This window comes from Tenrec ecaudatus, chromosome 10, assembly GCF_050624435.1.
Source record: "Tenrec ecaudatus isolate mTenEca1 chromosome 10, mTenEca1.hap1, whole genome shotgun sequence".
Lineage (NCBI taxonomy): Eukaryota > Metazoa > Chordata > Mammalia > Afrosoricida > Tenrecidae > Tenrec > Tenrec ecaudatus.
In genome coordinates, this window is record NC_134539.1 from 90331906 (window position 1) to 90350399 (window position 18494).

At 37.3% G+C, this 18494-nt stretch overlaps 1 non-coding gene and 1 pseudogene across 1 annotated transcript; both read left to right on the plus strand.

Moving 5' to 3' along the window:
• The window catches only part of LOC142458606 (polycomb complex protein BMI-1 pseudogene), a 116823-nt pseudogene extending 98894 nt beyond the window's left edge, over window positions 1-17929 (plus strand).
• On the plus strand, window positions 2174-2300 carry LOC142460598 (small nucleolar RNA SNORA54). The gene has a single exon (XR_012786775.1). It is a non-coding gene; the product is annotated as a small nucleolar RNA SNORA54 (small nucleolar RNA).
• Window positions 17930-18494: the final 565 nt, after the last annotated feature.

Consider the following 18494-nt stretch of genomic DNA (forward strand, 5'->3'; position numbering starts at 1 on the left):
CCACCAACTCTCCATGTGGTCAATGATACGTTTCTTCTTGCTAGCTCATGGACTTCCCTTCTTTATATAACCCCCTTTAAGTATCTACTCCGACTCTCTTGATTCACCAGCCTAAATCACTGGCTCTGGATTGGGTGTTAAACTGCCAACTTCAAGGTCCATGGTTCAAACCTAGCAGCTGCTCCACAGGAGAAACACGAGGCTGTCTGCTCCTATCGAGACTTACAGTCTAGGAAACCCTCCAGCGGGTTGTTATGAGTCAGAATCAACTCAAGGGCATTTCCCCATCTTAGGGAAAATGTTATTTCTTCTCCATCTTTGGTACTAGCTCTGTTTTGGGGGTCCTAGTCAACCCAAAACTTGTTGAAAGAATTGGGTATAAGCCCCCTGGGTGCTTCTCTGCACCAGCCTGTCTTTATCCCACTGCACTTCACTGAAATAGCTCTGTCCACAGTCATAGATATGCACTCACGTTTTCAAACATAAGGCTATTTGCTCCCTTCAAAACTTGCTTCTCACATACTGCTGCATCTTTGGTGAATTCATAATAGTCATGACAAGGATGGAAGGTGTATAAATACTTATTAATTTTTTACTTAAGTAAGGCACAAAGGAGGCACAGTTAGGGGTAAAGTTTTTTAAATCACTTTATTATTTTTCATCATTATAACTTTTCCCCTGAGAGTTTTATTAGCATAAAATTGACATATCATAGAATCCAATTAGGTCAGTCACATTACAAAGAGTTGCACCAGGGATATGGGATTGTTGACACACCCAAATGATAATCTCGAATAAGGGGAATGTGACTTTTAAGTTCAGTAAAGTTATTGAATAGTACACTTAATGTTTATCTATTTCCTTATATGTTTACCATAATAATAATAAAATGTTATTTACTTACATGATTAGTAAGCATACTGATGCCTGAATGTTATCTGAAGTGCTATGAAAATAAGGTAGTCTATTTGATGTCTGTATGGATTGTGATAAGAGTTGTATGAACCCCCAATAAAATGATTTAAAAAAATAAGGTAGTCTGACATTATATAGAGGGATAGATCAAGTGCTAAGGTAAAGCAAGCTTATCAATGAAGATATTAATTGGTAAAGAAAGTGTATCAAATATGGTAAAACAAGTACATCAACTAATATGTTTTTCATAAGATCTAGGTTGTAGGTCTATGGGGCCCACTAAATGATTCTTTCAACTTTTCTATGTATTTAATTATTTTTAAATCAAAGAATGATAAAATATGTATCAAGCTAACAGCAGTCAAAAGAAAGCTGGAGTAGCAATGTTAATCTCAGACAAAGTAGATATTTCATTAATGACAAAACGAGAGACAAAGAAAGTTACTGTATAATTGTGAAAGCTTTAATTGAACAAGACTTCATAACCATAATTAATATATATGCACCAAATTAAAGACTATCAAAATACATTCATCAAATTCTTATAGAAATTAAGAGAGAGATCATAATATGATAATGCTAGATTTCAATACACCACTTTCAACTAAAGATCGGTCACCTAGAAAGCACATCAACAAAGGTACAAAAAATTAGATGATACACTCAGTCAACTTGATCTCATAGATTCATATAGAACACTTCACCCAGAAAAATTCATTTCACTTTCTTCTCTAGTGCCAGTGTAATAGATCATATTTTAGATAATAAAGCAAGAATCAGTAGATTCACAAGCACTGAGATAATACAAACCATCTTTTCAGATCATAATACTGTAAAACAAGAAATCAACCAGAGAATGATCAACTCCAAAGAAATTAAATGCATGGAAATTGAATAACACTTTACTTGAGAACCGCTGAATGATTGAAGAAATAGTGAACAAAATCAAAGGATTCCTCAAAACAAATGAGAGCATAAATAACACACATCAAAACTTTGGGACACAGCAAGAGCAGTACTTAAAGGAGAGTTTATAGTAATAAATACACATCAATAAAACTGAAAGAATCTAAATTAACACTATAACCCATCAACTACAACAACTTGAAAAAAATGTGAAGCAAAACTAACCATCAGATACTAGAAGAAAAGAAACAACAAACATTAGGGCAGAAATAAATGAATCCGAGAATTAAAATACTATAGAGAAATCAATAAGACCAGAAGTTAGTTCTGGGAAAAAGATGAACAAAATTGGCTGCACTGTTCGTAACCTGTTACCAGACTCCACTGCTGACGGGTTCCATTCCAGTGCCACAGAAATTCCCACAATAACAAAAGACTGACAAAACTTGTCTGTCTGATTTTATATTTGGGAGACAAGAAGGGAAAAAAAGATTAACAAAATTGATAAGCCACTGTCAAACCTGACATGAGAAAAGAATGAGAAAAACAAATTCTATGAATAAGAAATGATATGGATAATATTACAACAGAACCAAATGAGGAAAACAACCACACAATGTTATGAAAAATGTACTCCAGCAAATTTGAAAATCTAAAAGAAATGTACACATTTTTAGAAATGCATTATTTACTTAAATCACCACAAAATTATGCAGAAAATTCTGGCAAGCTTAAAACTGGAGAAGAAAAGATCTATGCGTAAAAAAGAAAAAAAAAACTCCCAACATCAAAAAGTTCAGGTCAAGATAGTATCCCTGAAGAAATCTAGCAAACATTTAGAGAAGACTTAATGGCAATTTCATATAAAATATTCTATAATATGCAAATGCACAATCAATTTCCAAACTCATATTTGAAGCAACTATCACTCTGATACATAAACCAGGCAAAGATATCACCAGAACTCCAATATTACAGACCAGCATCTCTTATGAATACAGATGTCAAGATCTTCAATAGAATCCTAGCCAACTGTATTCAAGTAAACGTAATAATAACAAGAATAGTTATTGTTATATTATACAATAATCCTACTCATGATCAAGTAGGATTCATACCAAAAATGAAATGGTGGCTTAATATTACAATAACAATCAATGCAGTCACTACATAAACAAAATAAACATATGATTATATCAATCAATGCAGAAAAGGCATTTAATAATCATCATCCATTTCTGATCAAAACAATCAGGAAAGTAGGTAGGGAAGGGAGTTGTCTCAACAGAATAAAAGCCTTATTATGCATAACCAATAGCCTGCGTCTCACTTCAAACAGGAATGAGGTAAGACTATCCTTTTTCACCACTTTATTTATTTAAAGTGGAAAGGATCAAATAATAATAATGTAGACACAGAAATACAAGTAATGAGTAAGTGAGAAAAGACCACCATCAATATTTTAAAGGCCAGGGAAGAAATTTTTGTCACGGAACCAGGGAAAAATACTTGGAAATTCAGGTGGGGTCAAGAGGGAGGTCAACTGACACAGCATCAAGTCTGATTGGGCAAAATCAAGTTTACAGATGCCCTCAGTCTGTTAGTAATGCTTGTTGAGACCCTTGCCGGTGACTAGAGGGCATCTGCCAGAAGCTTAATCTGACTCGATACTCTGCAGGTGGATTTGGGGTTCCAACCGTCCTCCACAGCCTTCTACAAATTGGGTGCTCACAATTTATGCTCTGATATGTTCCCTTGGTTACATTAGGATTTTGTTATTGTCTTCTTTCACTACTTTTATTCAATATAGTCCTGGAAGGTTTAGCTAGTGCCATAAACATCAAGCAGATATTAAAAATGTCCACGTCGGCACAGAAGAAATAAAAATCCCTTTATTTGCAGACAATATAATCCTACATATAGAAAACCACAAAGATATTCAATGAAACAACTGCTCAAACTAGTTGAAAAAAAAGTCAGTGTAACAGCTATAAGAACAACATACAGAAATCAGTTGAATTCTTGTATAGTATGGGGGATAAAAGAAAGAGAAGGATTTCAAAAGAACAATGCCACTTAGGATGACTTCACAAAACACAATATATTCAGGGGTAAATCTTAGCAGAGAAACAAAAGACTTACCCAAGGAAAACTACAAAGCACTCCTTCAACAGACTGAAAGAAATGTACTCAGATCAAGAGAGAGTGGACTGCATCCTGGCCCAAGAACCCTGCAGGATGACATTCCTGCCAGAGCAGGCAGTACACAGAGAGGACCATAGGGTGCCCCCACTGTCAGATATGATGTCCCTCCCTGACCCGTAGTGCAACAGGGGACAGCATTGGAGACACAGTGTGGACAGTGTGCCTGATCTGACTGCCAAAAATTATTCTGACATCAGCAATAATACTCGCTGTTTCAAATTCTCTTCTGAATCTGGCCTGAATTTCTGGTAACTCCCAGTCAATGGAATCCCTGCAACCATTGCTGGATTATCATCAACGTTTTACTTGCGTGTCTTATGCTATAATGTGAGCATTCAATTGTGTCACCTTTCTTTGGAAAGGGCACAAATATGGATCTCTTCCAGTCAGTTGGCCAAATAGCACTCCTCCAAATTTCCTGTCACAGAGCAGTGCTTCATCAGCTGTTGAAATACTTCAGTTGGTATTCCATCGATTCCTAGAGTCTGGTTTTGGATCATGCTTTTAGTGCGGTTTGAACTTCTTCCTTCAGCACCAATGGTTCATACTCATATGTTTTCTCCTGAAATGATAAAATGTTAACCAGTTCTTTATGGTGCAGTGACTCTGTGCATTATAGAATATTATGCATCCACAGGAAATAATGACACTTCTCTTAAACATCGTAAGACATAGACGTGAACATTATGCTTAGCAAATGCAGTCAATATTAGCGAGATAAGGAATGTCACATGGTGTAAGGAAAAACAAAGGAAAATAAATGTTGTTTATATACCAATAGACAAGACTTTGGTGATTTGTGGAGGTCAGGGACAAGCCAGGAACAGAGAGGGAAAGGAGAAGTTATTGAGGGTGGTGTGAGGAGAGGAGGGAAGAGGGAGAAAAAGATCCACAAGCATGTAGGTTATTGTTAATTTTATTTCTTGAGTTAGGTTGTGTGAATATATATAGTATGTTTCTTTAAAACAAACAAACCAAAAAAAAACCCCTTCAGATTTCTTATCCCTTAAATCTAAACAGTGGGCTGAGTGCCTTTAAAAAAAAAAAAAGGAGGAAAAGTGACATGGAAATAGACTTGGCATCTTTAGTGACAAACAAGTTCATTTCAACCAAACAGAAAAAATTAAATGCTGTAGAAATATCAAGAAAGAATGTTTTAATTAGGAGAAAAATCAATAGTGAAAGAAATCTTCTCTTTGCTTTCAAGTCGATTCTGACTCATCATGACCCTATCGGAATGGTAGACTTGCCCCCGTGGGTTCCCAGACTATAACACTATGAAAATAGAAAGCCTCCTCTTTCTCTCACACTGTAGCTGGTGGTTTACTACTGCTGACCTGTGATTATTGGCCCAATGTATAACCACTGTGACACCAGGATTCTTAATAAAAGAAATAGTAAAAGAAGCTATATCTTAACTGGACAATGACTGAAATTTCAGGTTGAATGTGCTCATTGAAACCCATTGGGGAAAAAGGTAAAACAGAGATAATAGCTGGAGACTGTCTTGAATTCAAATAATACAAATGAACATTACAAAATTTGGTAAAGAATGATGTTGTCAGTAATAAAGAAAAGAAAAATGTATCTTATATGTAGAAGAAATAGTGGTGGTCAATGATTCTTATGAAAATTCTGTTAATAAAAGTCCACACCAAAGAATTAATCCTTTATTTCAGAATAATGCAAGGGATTCAGACAGTGGGGAGTATTAATTAAATGTTCGAAGAGTGATGAGATGAAAACAAATTAAAATTTCATGCAGTCCAATGTGTAACCCATGCGTGAAAATTACATATATTCGGTTAAATTTAGTTATGGCTCTGGTGCTTTTTTATTGGTTATTGGCCCAGTACATATGAAAAAGCCTTGGGGGAATAGTAATGGATTCAATACTGGGCTTTTAACAGTAAGGTCAGCAGTTCCAACCTACTAGTGGGAGAAAGATGAGCCTGTCTGCTTCCATAAAGATTTACAGTAATAATAAAATCATCGAAGGGTTAGCATTTGAAAGGAAAGAAAATAATAAGTCTTTTTCTGTTTTCCTTTTGCCCTGCATGAGGAGAGATAAATGGGTTGGTGAGCCTCGCCTTTCTGCTTCTCTGGTCTCTTGTTCGCTGATGGACGGACCAGGGTGCAGCTGCCTTACCTAGTTCTTTGCCTCAGCTGGCAAGCATCACTTCCTTCCGAGGAGAAGCCACATGGACCTACCCTGATGCAGCCCTGGGTGCTGGAGAAATTGTGTGGAGACCCCTGTCGGTGCTGAGATGCTTCTACACTCACTGATTTGGCTTTCCTCCTGAATTCTGTGTCATTGCATGTGTTTTGTGAGATTGAGGAGGACTTTGTAGATCAGTGTCGCACATCTGGGTTAATGTTGGACTTATGGGCTTGGACTGGACTGGGCTGGGATGCTTTCTTAATGTACACTTACCTTTTATATAAAACTCTTATATACATACCCTGTTTCCCCAAAAAATAAGACAGTGTCATATTAATTTATGCTCCCAAAGATGTGCTGGGTCTTATTTTCAGGGGATGTCTTATTTTTCCATGAAGAAGAATATGGTACACATTTATTGTTTATTGTTTTATTAAAAGAGACCTTGCACATCCTGTCTGCTCTGGCTGCGCTGCAGCCAACAGTGAGCTGTGCGGTGGTGCCCGCCACAATGATCCAGAGTCCAGATTTATGGTAGCTTCGGGGGGCCTTATTTTCAGAGAGGTCTTATTTTCAGGGGATGTCTTATATTTCAGTGAGAGGCAAAACTGCAAGTAGGTCTTATTTTGGGGAGGGTGTCTTACTTTCAGGGAAACAGGGTATGGGTTTCTATGGATTAGTTTCTCCAGTCTACCCAGACTAACATATTATGGTACTGAGAGTGGGGATCAGGAGAGACAAATCACAAACTGGAGAGGAGATATTTGTTTCAGCTCCCCCCAGGGTAGTTTTTCTTCTTTGGCTAGCCAGAGGCCATATAAAGCCCCACTGTTTACTCAGTTGTTGTTTTTGGAAAGAATATGGTAAATTAAACTTTTGATTATTTTGTTTGGTTGTAGTCTTTGGTTATTCCTGTTTAAAATGGCAAAAATGAATGTGATTAATGTATATTTTGAGTTCAGGGGTAGAAATCACCATTTGAATTTCTCAGGAACCATGCTGCTTAAGGAAAATGGCTGACAGAAGGTCAAAATGCCTGACAGAAAGCCTGGCTCTGGTTTAATGCTCTCAGAGACCTAATCCCATATTTTTGTATAAATAAAATAGTGTTGATAAGGATTTAGATAAGCTAGATAAAAATTGAACTTGACTGTTTTAAGAATTTAATTTAGTATCTAATTCTATTTTTGTTTATACTGATTTCTTCTGCTTGTTGTTGATATAATTATTTATAGAAATGTTTATTGGGAACTATGAAAATAAAGTTTGTAAGCCCACTTGCTTTCATCCATTAAAATGTGATTTTTAGATGGGTTTAGGCCACGCATGCAAAGAAAGCTTGGAAAAGAGGAACCCCACCCAGTGCTTTGGAGTACTCAGGACGTTTGCATGCCAAGGACGTTACATGGGGGCAAGATTGATAGATTGAAGGAAAAAAGGAACTCTAGATTTTGGAATTTTGAACCAGTGGTTTGTGACAGTAGCTGAAAAAAATCTAGAACCATGAAGAAAACTCCTCTCTGGGACTGAATGTTAAAGAGAGCGTGTGGGTAGGCTGAAATGCTTGCTAGGTGACCACCTGGATCCACTTGTTGAGTGGAAGTGGGAGAAAAGCAGCAACAAAGAGATGGTTGAGTCTGGCCACAGACACCTGTGGTTTTGGTTTACAGGAAAAAGAGAAGATGAGATGGGTTGATTGGTCGAAAGTTAATAATGACCTAGCACAAGGGGGCTAGGCTTGTTGAGTATTTGTGACGAGTCCATGGTCTAAAGGGAAGGCCACCAATGGGAACTCTGGGGAGGTGAAGTGAGGCAGCGCACATAGAGTTGACCAGAACCCGCCCAGATGAAGAAAAGTTATTTGAGCCTGTGAACTGGTGCATACTGCTGCAGACTTTATGGATGGCCTGTCCTGATTTGACTGCTTATAGATGCGGACTCATAAGGTTCCAACTGGAATGAAGATTCTTCATGTCAAAGAATATTATTGTCTCCTCAGAGCACTGGGTTGTTGTAAGTGGACCCAATCTGGACAATAAGCACATGTGGAATTAATTGAAGGGCAGAGAGATAAATGGCTCGGTGAGCTTCGCCTTTCTTGTTCTCTGATGGTCAGAACAAGGTGCAACTTCCTTACCTAGTTCTTTGCCTCTGGTGGCAAGGCTCACTTCCTGCAAGACATCCCTGAGGAGAAGCCACATGGACCTATCTTGATGCAGCCCTGGGTGCTGGAGCAGCCGTGTGGAGCAGCCCTGCCAGCGCTGAGATGCTTACATGCTCACTGATTTAGCTTTCTTCCTGCATTTGACATCATTGCGTGTGTTTTGTGAGATTAAGGAGGACTTTGTAGATCAGTGCCGGACATATAGGCTAATTTTGGACTTATGGGCTTGGACTGGACTGGGTTGGGATGTTTTCTTAATGTACACTTACCTTTTATTTAAACTATCTCTTATATACTTATGAGTTTCTGTGGATTTTTTTTCTCTAGTCTACCCAGACTAACACACCGTGCATCTTTTTCTTTCTTTATTTCTCTTAAAATATACTTGTCTGCCTATACAACCCATGAAATTAAAAAAAGCTATTAGAATCAGGAAAATTTGCACATAAAAATGAACAACTTCCTATTTATAGAAATAAACATCAGAAGTCATTTCTATAAAAATAGGTCAAATCAGTAACTGGTTACAGACATAATAAGATGAATAATATATAATATGTTCATGAATGGAAATTCTGAGTCTTTATACTTACAAAGTTTATTTTTGACAAAATAATATTTAAAGCAGTTTTACCACGAACCTTAAAAGATAATTTTAAGGAACCTGACAGACTAATTTCAAAATTACTAAAAATAATATAAATGCAAAAATGTTCAAAATAATCTGTCAAAAACAAAACACACTCCACTATCATTGATGCATACAACTTTAGGACTTCTGCTTTTGGAATAATAGAACTGCTTGAAGTTTAAAAACACTCGCAGAAGAAATAAATAAGAAATATGACAAATGAAGCACATACCATATATTCTGTTTGAAAGAGAAGACAAGAGTTTTATTTGGATTGGAGTGAAGGGGGCTACGGAAAAATGAAATAATATCCCCACTATCATCAATCAATTTCTAACTCGTAATAAGGACCCTGGAAAGGCAGAGTTGAATGCTCCACAGAGTTGGAGAGACTGTGAGAGTAAATGGAGGAAGACTGCTGCCTCTCTCAGAGAGAAATTGGTAGGGTTGAATCACACTTTGTGGTAAGTAGGCCAACACTTAATCCACTGAGCTACCAGAGCTTCTCAGCTGAGGATAGGATGTATATTAATATTTTGGAGGAAATTCCATTATATTTGAATTCCCTTTTTCATGAAGAGAAAGACAGGAATTTACTTAAAGAAATTAAGTTAGGCGATTGTCAGGTTAGGAGAGAGAAAAGAGGACAGTGGGGTGAGAGTTGCGCCAACTTATCTATTTATAGACTGGAGGCAGAAATAACCCTAGGAAAAATCTCTTTTGAATTGGTTGATTGATTACATTAGACCTAAGATAAGTACATTGTGTTGCATTAGATTACACTATGGCTTCTACCCAAGGCCAGCAGATTTAATCACATGTAAGCTATTCCATGACAGCAATTAGGTTAATACTTTACCAAACATCTGTGAACCATTACCTAGCCAACTCAACATTTAATTTTATATCTCATGTCTAAATTGATTTTAAAAATTAAGGAGATTTTTAAAAGGAGAAAATGAAACTATGAAATAAAGATAGCTAAAATAATATAGCATAGAAACACAAAGATTCAAAAGGAAAAAAATTCAAGAGATATATAAGAATAATTCAGAACTCTTTAAATTCATATGTTATAAATTTCAGAATGAGTGGAGAAGGTGCAGATGAAGAAAATATCACAATATTGTTGGTTTTTTGGATTTATTATCTAACAGTCAGCATTGTTATATTTGTTTATTACTTCTATTTATATAAGTATAATAATGTTACCTGCTACATAATGAATCTACAAAACCAAAATATTAGAATTCTTTCTTCCCATTTACGTCTTCTCCATTTATCTGAATTTGTTTTCAATTGCGTTAGTTCAACTCTACTATGACTTTATCGAGCACTCACTCCCCGTTGGTTTTTCATGTTACGGTGGATGGAACATTGCTGTAATACTGGAAGCTATGCCACCAGTATTTGAAATCACAGCAGAGTCAACCATTTTTTAGCAGCTTCCATAGTCAGTGAGAATAAGAAGAAGGAAGAAGCAGTACACCTTTGAAACAGAAACCACCAGAAATCTTAGGAATAGAAGTGGAATTTCGTGAGATCTAGTGACAGAAAATGCAATTAGGGAAGAGCTACGTCCTCAAAATAGAGTCAATCTAAATGACAAAGATGGAGCAAATCTTTGGGGGCTTCTATTTGCTGATGCGTATAAATCAAAATGAGAAGAAATAACTAGAAATATACAATAGTAATCATAATGTGAAATGCATGAAGTATGAATCTAGGAAACTTGGAAGTAATAAAAAATGACAAAAGAGAATCAGGTCACATTTATCATTATAGTTTTTCAAGATCTTCCGGACTCGCACAATGATCATATGTAGTATATTTTTATGCCTATACTTTAAAACCAATTAATATGAATATAATTCCAATTTATGCATAATTAACAAATGCCAAAGCTAAGAAAATTAATTTTTATCAACTTTTGCAGTCTGAAATTGATTAAACATGCAACAATATGCACTGAAAACTGTGTTGGTTATGCAAAAATTGGAATCAAGAAAGATCAGGAGTTGGTAAATATAACCTTGGTGACAGAAATGATCCTGGAGATTATGTGATAGAATTTTATCACATCAATGACATATTCATTGGAAATATCTTTTTATTGCAACAAGGTAAAAACAACTATCCATCTGTGCTTTATTTGGTGGAATATACACGAATGAAATTGATTACAGCTGTGAAAAGAAACTTTGGAAAAACTCAATATCATCAGCCAAAGCAAAGCCAGGAGCCAACCGTGGAACCTTTATTTGTTTCCACGAAAATTCAAGTTGAAAGTGAAGACAATGAAAACAAGTGTACGAGAGTGAACATACAGCTTTGATATTTCATCTAAATTTACAGATCATCTCAAAAATATACTTGTCACATTGAACACTAATGATCGAAGACTAGACAAGTTATAGGATTCCATCAAGGATATCATGCATGAAGAAAGCAAAAGGTCATGAAAGTGGCAGAAAAGAAAGAAAAGTCCAAAATGATGTTAGATAAGACTGAAACTTGCTCTTAACATAGGTAATTAAATTGAAGAAATTATGTAGTAGATGGGTTGAACAGGAAATGTCAGTGTGCAGCTTGAAGAAAAAGAAAGCATTATCATGAAATTTGTAATGCCTGGTGTTAGAAAAACATAAGGGGAAGAACGCATTTAATATTTCAAAAACTCAAAGAACTGAAGAAAAAATTCAAGCCTCCATTTGTAATATTGAAAGACTCCAAGTGGAAAATATTAAATGATACAAAAAGGCATCAAACGAAGAAGGAAAAATAATGTCACTGTACCAAAATAATTTTGATCAAATTCCAGGAGTTGGCATATAATCAAAACTGTTGGAGGATGTCTAAACTGCACTAAAGACACTGGAAGCAAACAAGGATCCAACGGCTAAAAGAATAGCAGTGAGAATGTTTCAACAAATGAAGGCAGCATTAGCAGCTCTCACTGGTTTGTCAGAAAAGGTGGAAGGCATGTACTTGGTCAATCAACTGAAGCAATTCATATCTGTGTCCGTTCCAAAGAAAAGTGACCCCAAAGAATGTGGAAATTATCAAGCAATAATAAGGGTTTCACACACCAATACAACCGTGCTGAAGATTTACAAATGATTGAAAGAGTACAGCAACAGGAACTGCCAGAAATTCTAATTAGATTTAGAGGAGGATATGTAATTATGGATATCATTGCTCATATCAGGTGGATCTCTGTTGAAAGCAGAGAATACCAGAAAGATGTTTGCTTGTGTTTAATTCATCTTGAAAAGGCAAGATTATGAAGTAATTGAAGAATAATGTAGCATAAACTTCGATATGCATGTGTTAATCTGGGTTGACTGGAGAAACCAACTCATACACACACATAAGTATATAAGATAGCGGTTTATATAAAAGACCAATTGAATATAAAGAAAACATTTCAGAGCAGTTCAGATCAAGTCCATAAGTCCGATATTAGCCCATGTGTCTGATACCAATTTATAAAGTCCTCTTCAGATTCATGAAACGCATGCAATTACACCAAAGACAGGAAGATCACAGGCCAATGTATAGAAAGTCTTGCGGATCCAGTGGTGTTGTAAGCATCTCAGTGCTGGTAGGGGGTCTCCACGTTGCTCCTCCAGCTCAGGGCCCTACCCTAGTTCCATGTATCTTGTCAGCTGCAATGTCTCCTAGGGAGTGAGTGTGCGCTACTTATCTTCTTAGGGCCTCCAAATGAAGTCATCAAGCTGTGATCTGATTGACAGGCTAAACTCCACCCTTTCACTTATAAGTGTCAAGTTGACAACAGATTCTGTAACTACTACAATGCAAATGACAGAACCATGCTTGTCAGCCCAAAATATCTTGCTGGTGAAGTGTTTTGGAATGAATTTCTCCTAGCATCTGAACAACGTGATAAACCTTTGTCTGTTGATTGCTGACTAATCAGAACAGAGGCAACCTCTCAGGAGGCTACTTTCTCAGAATTATAAGTATTTTCACTTATTGTGGAGCTGAGTTAACACATAATGTTAGAAAAAAATGCATTTAAGGGTCTTTCGAACCAGGAAGGATTTCCAAGCTGACCAAAGTCCAATGACTTCAATATACATAACCTAGGGATAGTAGTAATCTGTTTCTTCTCATGCTAGGACATTTCAGGCTTAAATCCATGTAAGTATTTCATTTCCTTTAATCTGCTATGGGTGAGTTCAAGATAGAGTCTGGTTCACTTAAGGGAACTTCAAAATTGGATCCTTCTAGTATGGCCTATGGGGGATGTGCACCTCAAAAGGACAGAGTCTAAAATCCTGGTTGTCTGTAGCACTCATTCTGGGTCACCAAAAGCTAGATAGGAATTTGGTCAAAAGTGCCTAATTAGGAACGTAATACCAGACATACTCTCAAATGATGGTCTATATATTATATTAAGCATTTTCCCCAATGACACGTTGGTTTACACATCAACAGAATTGAAATAACCTCCTCTGAGACAGAGATCACCCCTACCTATGGATTTGAATTTCCATTAAGGTTCAATGAGCACCCATATAGGCGCTCTATTGTATTGATTTGGGGTGATCATAGAACAATGCTTTACGGCAAGACCTCTACCCATGTCATGTGAAACTGATAGCAGCTGATGGGAGGCCTCCTCTGTCAAGGTAGCTCTGAAGATTAGAGGGTGATACTGTAGTTGGATCATGAGAATTTGGCAGGCACATCACCTTGTTGCTTGGGAAAAATGATTAGAAGATTATATGACGTGAGAAAAGTCACATGACTTTATCTTGGCATTTATCCTTATGTTCCTGATCTCATAAACTATTTGTCATTTTGTGATTGACTAACTTCAAACAGCATAACGTCTCCAGGTCTATCTATGTCAAGAGGTGTTTCAGGTTTTCATCGGTTATTTAGGGATGCCGAGCATTCCGTTGTGGGAATGTATGAGAGTTCCTTTATCCATTCTTCCACAGAAGGGCTTTTGGGTTGTTTGCAACTGATTGCTGTTGTAAACTGCGCTGTGATGAACATAGAGCACACATCTCTTCCTGTTTTTCCTATTATTGCTTCAGGGTATACGAGGAGGTAAACCACTCCCACCCTTCCACCCCCAGAAAAAAAAACAAATGAATTTTTTTTCTAAAACAATGCATTTATTTATTTACAAAGCAATCATTACCTTCAATATACTCTCCGTTATACTTAATACATTTGTCAAATCTATGATTCCATTCTTGGAAACATTATTCAAACTCATGTTTGGATGACTGATGGTACCTCTCTTGTTTTTTTTTCTTCACCTCTTCTACATTGTCAAATCCCTGTCCTTTCATGTTCCTCTGCATTTGTGGAAACAAAAAGAAGTTGCATGGAGCAAGATCAGGTGAATAAGGTGTGTGGGGCAAGAGAGGCATGGTGTTTTTTCGCCAAAGACTGGTGCACTGTGATGGGTGCGTGAGTAGGTGCATTGTCGTGATGACAAAACCAGTCTTCCACACATCGGGTCTTTTTTTGTTGCACAGTTTTGCACAGTCATTTCCGAATCTCTAAAGAGAAAGCTTGATTAACAGTCTTACCTAGTGGAATGGACTCCAAATGCATTATGACTTGACATTTTCATCCATTAGGGAAGATGATGGATGCCCAGAATGAGGTTTTGGCATCAATAGAAATTTCACCTTTTTTGAAATGAGAAAATCGCTCATACACTTGAGTTTTTCCCACAACTGTCCTTGAAGTTGTTCACAATCACAAGTGTCTGTGGCATTTTTCCAAAGCAGGAAACAATTTCACAGCCGCATGCTGTTCTCTTAAATCGGCTATCACAAAAAAACGAGGTTTGAGCCAAACTGCTTTTATGACCAAAAAATTCACTGTGACCAAAGAGAACCTTCCCAGGTGATGCCACTGAGTGTACTAACTCAAAGTGAGTTGCTCGATATTCGCCTAGCTGGAAAAACACTTACTATGAAAGCTCCCTCCACCCAGTTCAATTCCACCTCATATACTTAGCAAAGGTATTGCTGGGTCATATGGGACATCTATTTCCAGTTGTTTTTATATTGCTTTCCCCAATGCCTGTACATGTTTAGAAGCCTAGCAGAAATGTGTAAGAGTTCCAGTCTCTCTACACCCTCACCATGATTTGATGTTTTCTGTTTGATTTTTTTTTAACTTGGGCCCTCCATCATGGTTGGTATAAGGTGCTTTCTGAGAGCTGATTTGATTTTCATGTCCCAGATGGCTAGTAATTGTGAGCCTTTTTCCATCTGTTTGTTAGGCATTGAAAGTCATGTTTGGTGAAGTGCCTGTTCAATTCTTTTAGCCATTTAAAAAGTTTTAATGGAAAAGTTTCTTTATTTTTTATATTACTTTATTATTGATTGGGAATTAATACATATATCATACCATTGTTTAGTCGTGTCCAGCAGAATTGTACATTTGCTACCACAGTCAGTTTCCAAACATTCCTTTTCTCCATGGACTCCTTGACATTGTCTCCCCTTCTCCCTGCCACCACCACTGATCCCCTCTTCCTGTGATCCGTATTTTACTTGCTATCTCATTAGGTTCATCAATCCTGGGTTTTATATACCAAAAAAAAAACAAGAAAAAAAACATGTAACACAACTTCAAGAGGGTGGCACCCAGTGATCTAATACTTCAGGGATACACCCTAATATATAAACAAACAAAGCAAACCAAATATACTGAAAAATTTGGAATCCAGATCAGGTCTAGCATGCGGCAAACTTTTAACTGTTTAAGTCAAACTTATGCCTTTTAACTTCCATACTCAACTTTCTAATGCATTCTGCTTAGCAATCACTTTCCTCCTATCCCTCAATTGTGGGTACAGAGAGTTCCCCAGAGGCTTACTTCCTATGTAGTTCCACAAATGGACCTTGGGCTCCCAATCTCATGCACAGCCTTCTGCAAGCCAGATGCTCACATTTTAGGCTCTGATACTGGTTTCTTGATATCATCTCCCTTTTATGACTGTACCCCTCCCCTGTACCTACACCCCCCTCACTTCACCACCACCCCCCCCACACACACACACCGAAACCCTTGTTCTACTTCCTATCCCTATAGGTTCATTGATCCTGGGTTTCATTTGCTGAAAAACAGAAAAACACATATCACAAACTTTAGAAGAGTAATCTCTAGTGATACAGCACCTATGGGATGCACCCTATTGTATACAAAATAAAGCCAAATAAAACAGAATGACCACCACAGGTTTGCTAGGGTAATACATATCATAATAAAACATACAGGGTATTGATATAGCAAGATCTTATTTGTCCACCTACTGACCACTCACCAATCATGGTGCAGCTTTCTCCAGCTTCCTCAGACATCGTGTATTTTCTGACTTAAGTTCTCAAGCTCTAGGTGTGTCAATTTTAATTGGATTATTATTTTTTTCTTATTGAGCTGTCGGAAAATTCAACAGATTGTAGTAATTAGTCCCTTTTCCTTTGTGCAATTGCTATAGATATTTTTCCCATCTGTAGTCTTTTGATGAAGCCTTTGATGTGCATATTTGTCTTACTTTTCATAGGGCCCCATTAACGATTTTGTCCTCTACTGTGTATGAGTCCGTTGTATGTGTATAGGCTAAAATAGGGCACTTAAGTTTGTTCCTAATTTCTTATTGATGATCCTTATATTTCTGGGATTTATGTTTAGATCTTGAGTCCTTCTTGAATTTGTTTTGTGCATGGGTAAATTAAGGGCCTCATTTCCTTCCTCTGCAGATGGAACCCAAATAGGCCCAAACCATTGATTGAAAAGGCTATCTCCTTCCCATTCAATAGTTTTCTTTCCCTTTGTTGAAGATCAGTGCCTGTAGGTGGATAAAATTATATCTGAGTTTTCTATTGTGTTGTTTGGTCTATGTGTGTATCTTTGTACCATTATCAGGCTGATTTGACTATGTGTGTAATAGGTTTTGAGATCAAGTAATGCAAAGACTCCTACTTTGTTCTTAATGGGTTCTTTGCTGATCCTGTGCTGATCTTTCCTCTTCATATGAAATTGATAATGGCTGCTAATTGAAAAAAATATTGTTTCTTTTTTTCTTTAAACAATGAAGAGAGGGAGGAAGCCAGCTCAGGAGCCAGCATGAGCTGAACATGGTGGCCTCTCTCAACTACTCATTGCCATTCACAGCTGTGTCTGCAGCTCACTTCCAAGATGGCTGCTTGGCTCACATTCATTTTCTGCCAACCTACTTTTACATTTCACTGTCTTTTCCGTCTGCTTCTATCATTCCTCAACTACATCCTTTGGGGTGATCTTTATTAAGCTAAAAGGAACTGAACAGCAAGAATTAAGAGCCACTGAGCTAAATCCTCATCTATTGTGTGTGCTCTGTGAGGGTACTTCATTGATGCCACAACAACAAGAATAGAATATCTACATTCTTTCTGTAAAACATGCATTGTGCATTACCTAGAGACAAACAAGTATTGTCCTACCACTCCTGAAGACACAATTCTTTAAGATATTGTATATAAACTAGCTCCAGGGCTTTTCCAAGAATTACCTGAAGAGAAAAGGGGCTTTTTATGCAGCTTATCTTTCACTGATGCTGCCAATGGCTCAAATGAAGAGAAAGAAGTTGTAGATGAAGATATGAGACTATAACTGATGATGAGATAATACGTGTATCCACTGAATTCTTTAACTAGAACAAATTGTATGGGAAAGCAAACAAAGAGATAGAGAAATCAAGAGGAGGTGAATGATGAAAGATATTTACAATGCCCAGAAGCATTGACTGTGATGAACCAAACAAAATTTCTCAGAAGTGAAATAGATATATCAAATACTTAAAGATTGATCCATGCATAAAGAAAAACCATTGAAGAATTACAATACACTAGTGAATATTGCCCACATTTGTACCTGGCAAAGGAGCAGGCCACTCCCTTTGAAATAAATTCTCTTTGTAAAGGAAGATCAGCCACCAGAGAGATGAACTGTGTTAGTCTGGGAACTTTAGAAAAACAAATCCACAGAGATGCATGTAGAAGAGAGAGTTCTACATCAAGATTAAGTGCACATCAAGAAAACATCCCAACCCAGTGCTGCCCAAGTCCACAAGTACAACATTAACCTATTTGTCTGACACCAATCCACAAAGTCCTCCTCCATTTCACAAAGCACACGCCTTGATGCCGACTGCCGGAGGAAAGCCGAGTCAGTGAATGTGTAAACATCTCAGCACTGGCAGGGGTCTCCACACAGCTTCTCCAGCACCCAGGGCTGCATCAGAGTAAATCCATGTGGCTTCTTCTTGGGGATGTCTTACAGGAAGGGAGCCTTGCCAGATAAAACAGTGAACTGGCTAAGGCAGCTGCACCCTGGTCCGTCCATCAGAAAGCAAGAGACCTGAGAACTAGAAAGGCAAGGCTCACTGAGCCATTTATCCCTCTGCCCTTCAATTAACCCCACATGTGTTTATTGGCCAGGTTGGCACAATAAACTAAATACTTCATAGACTA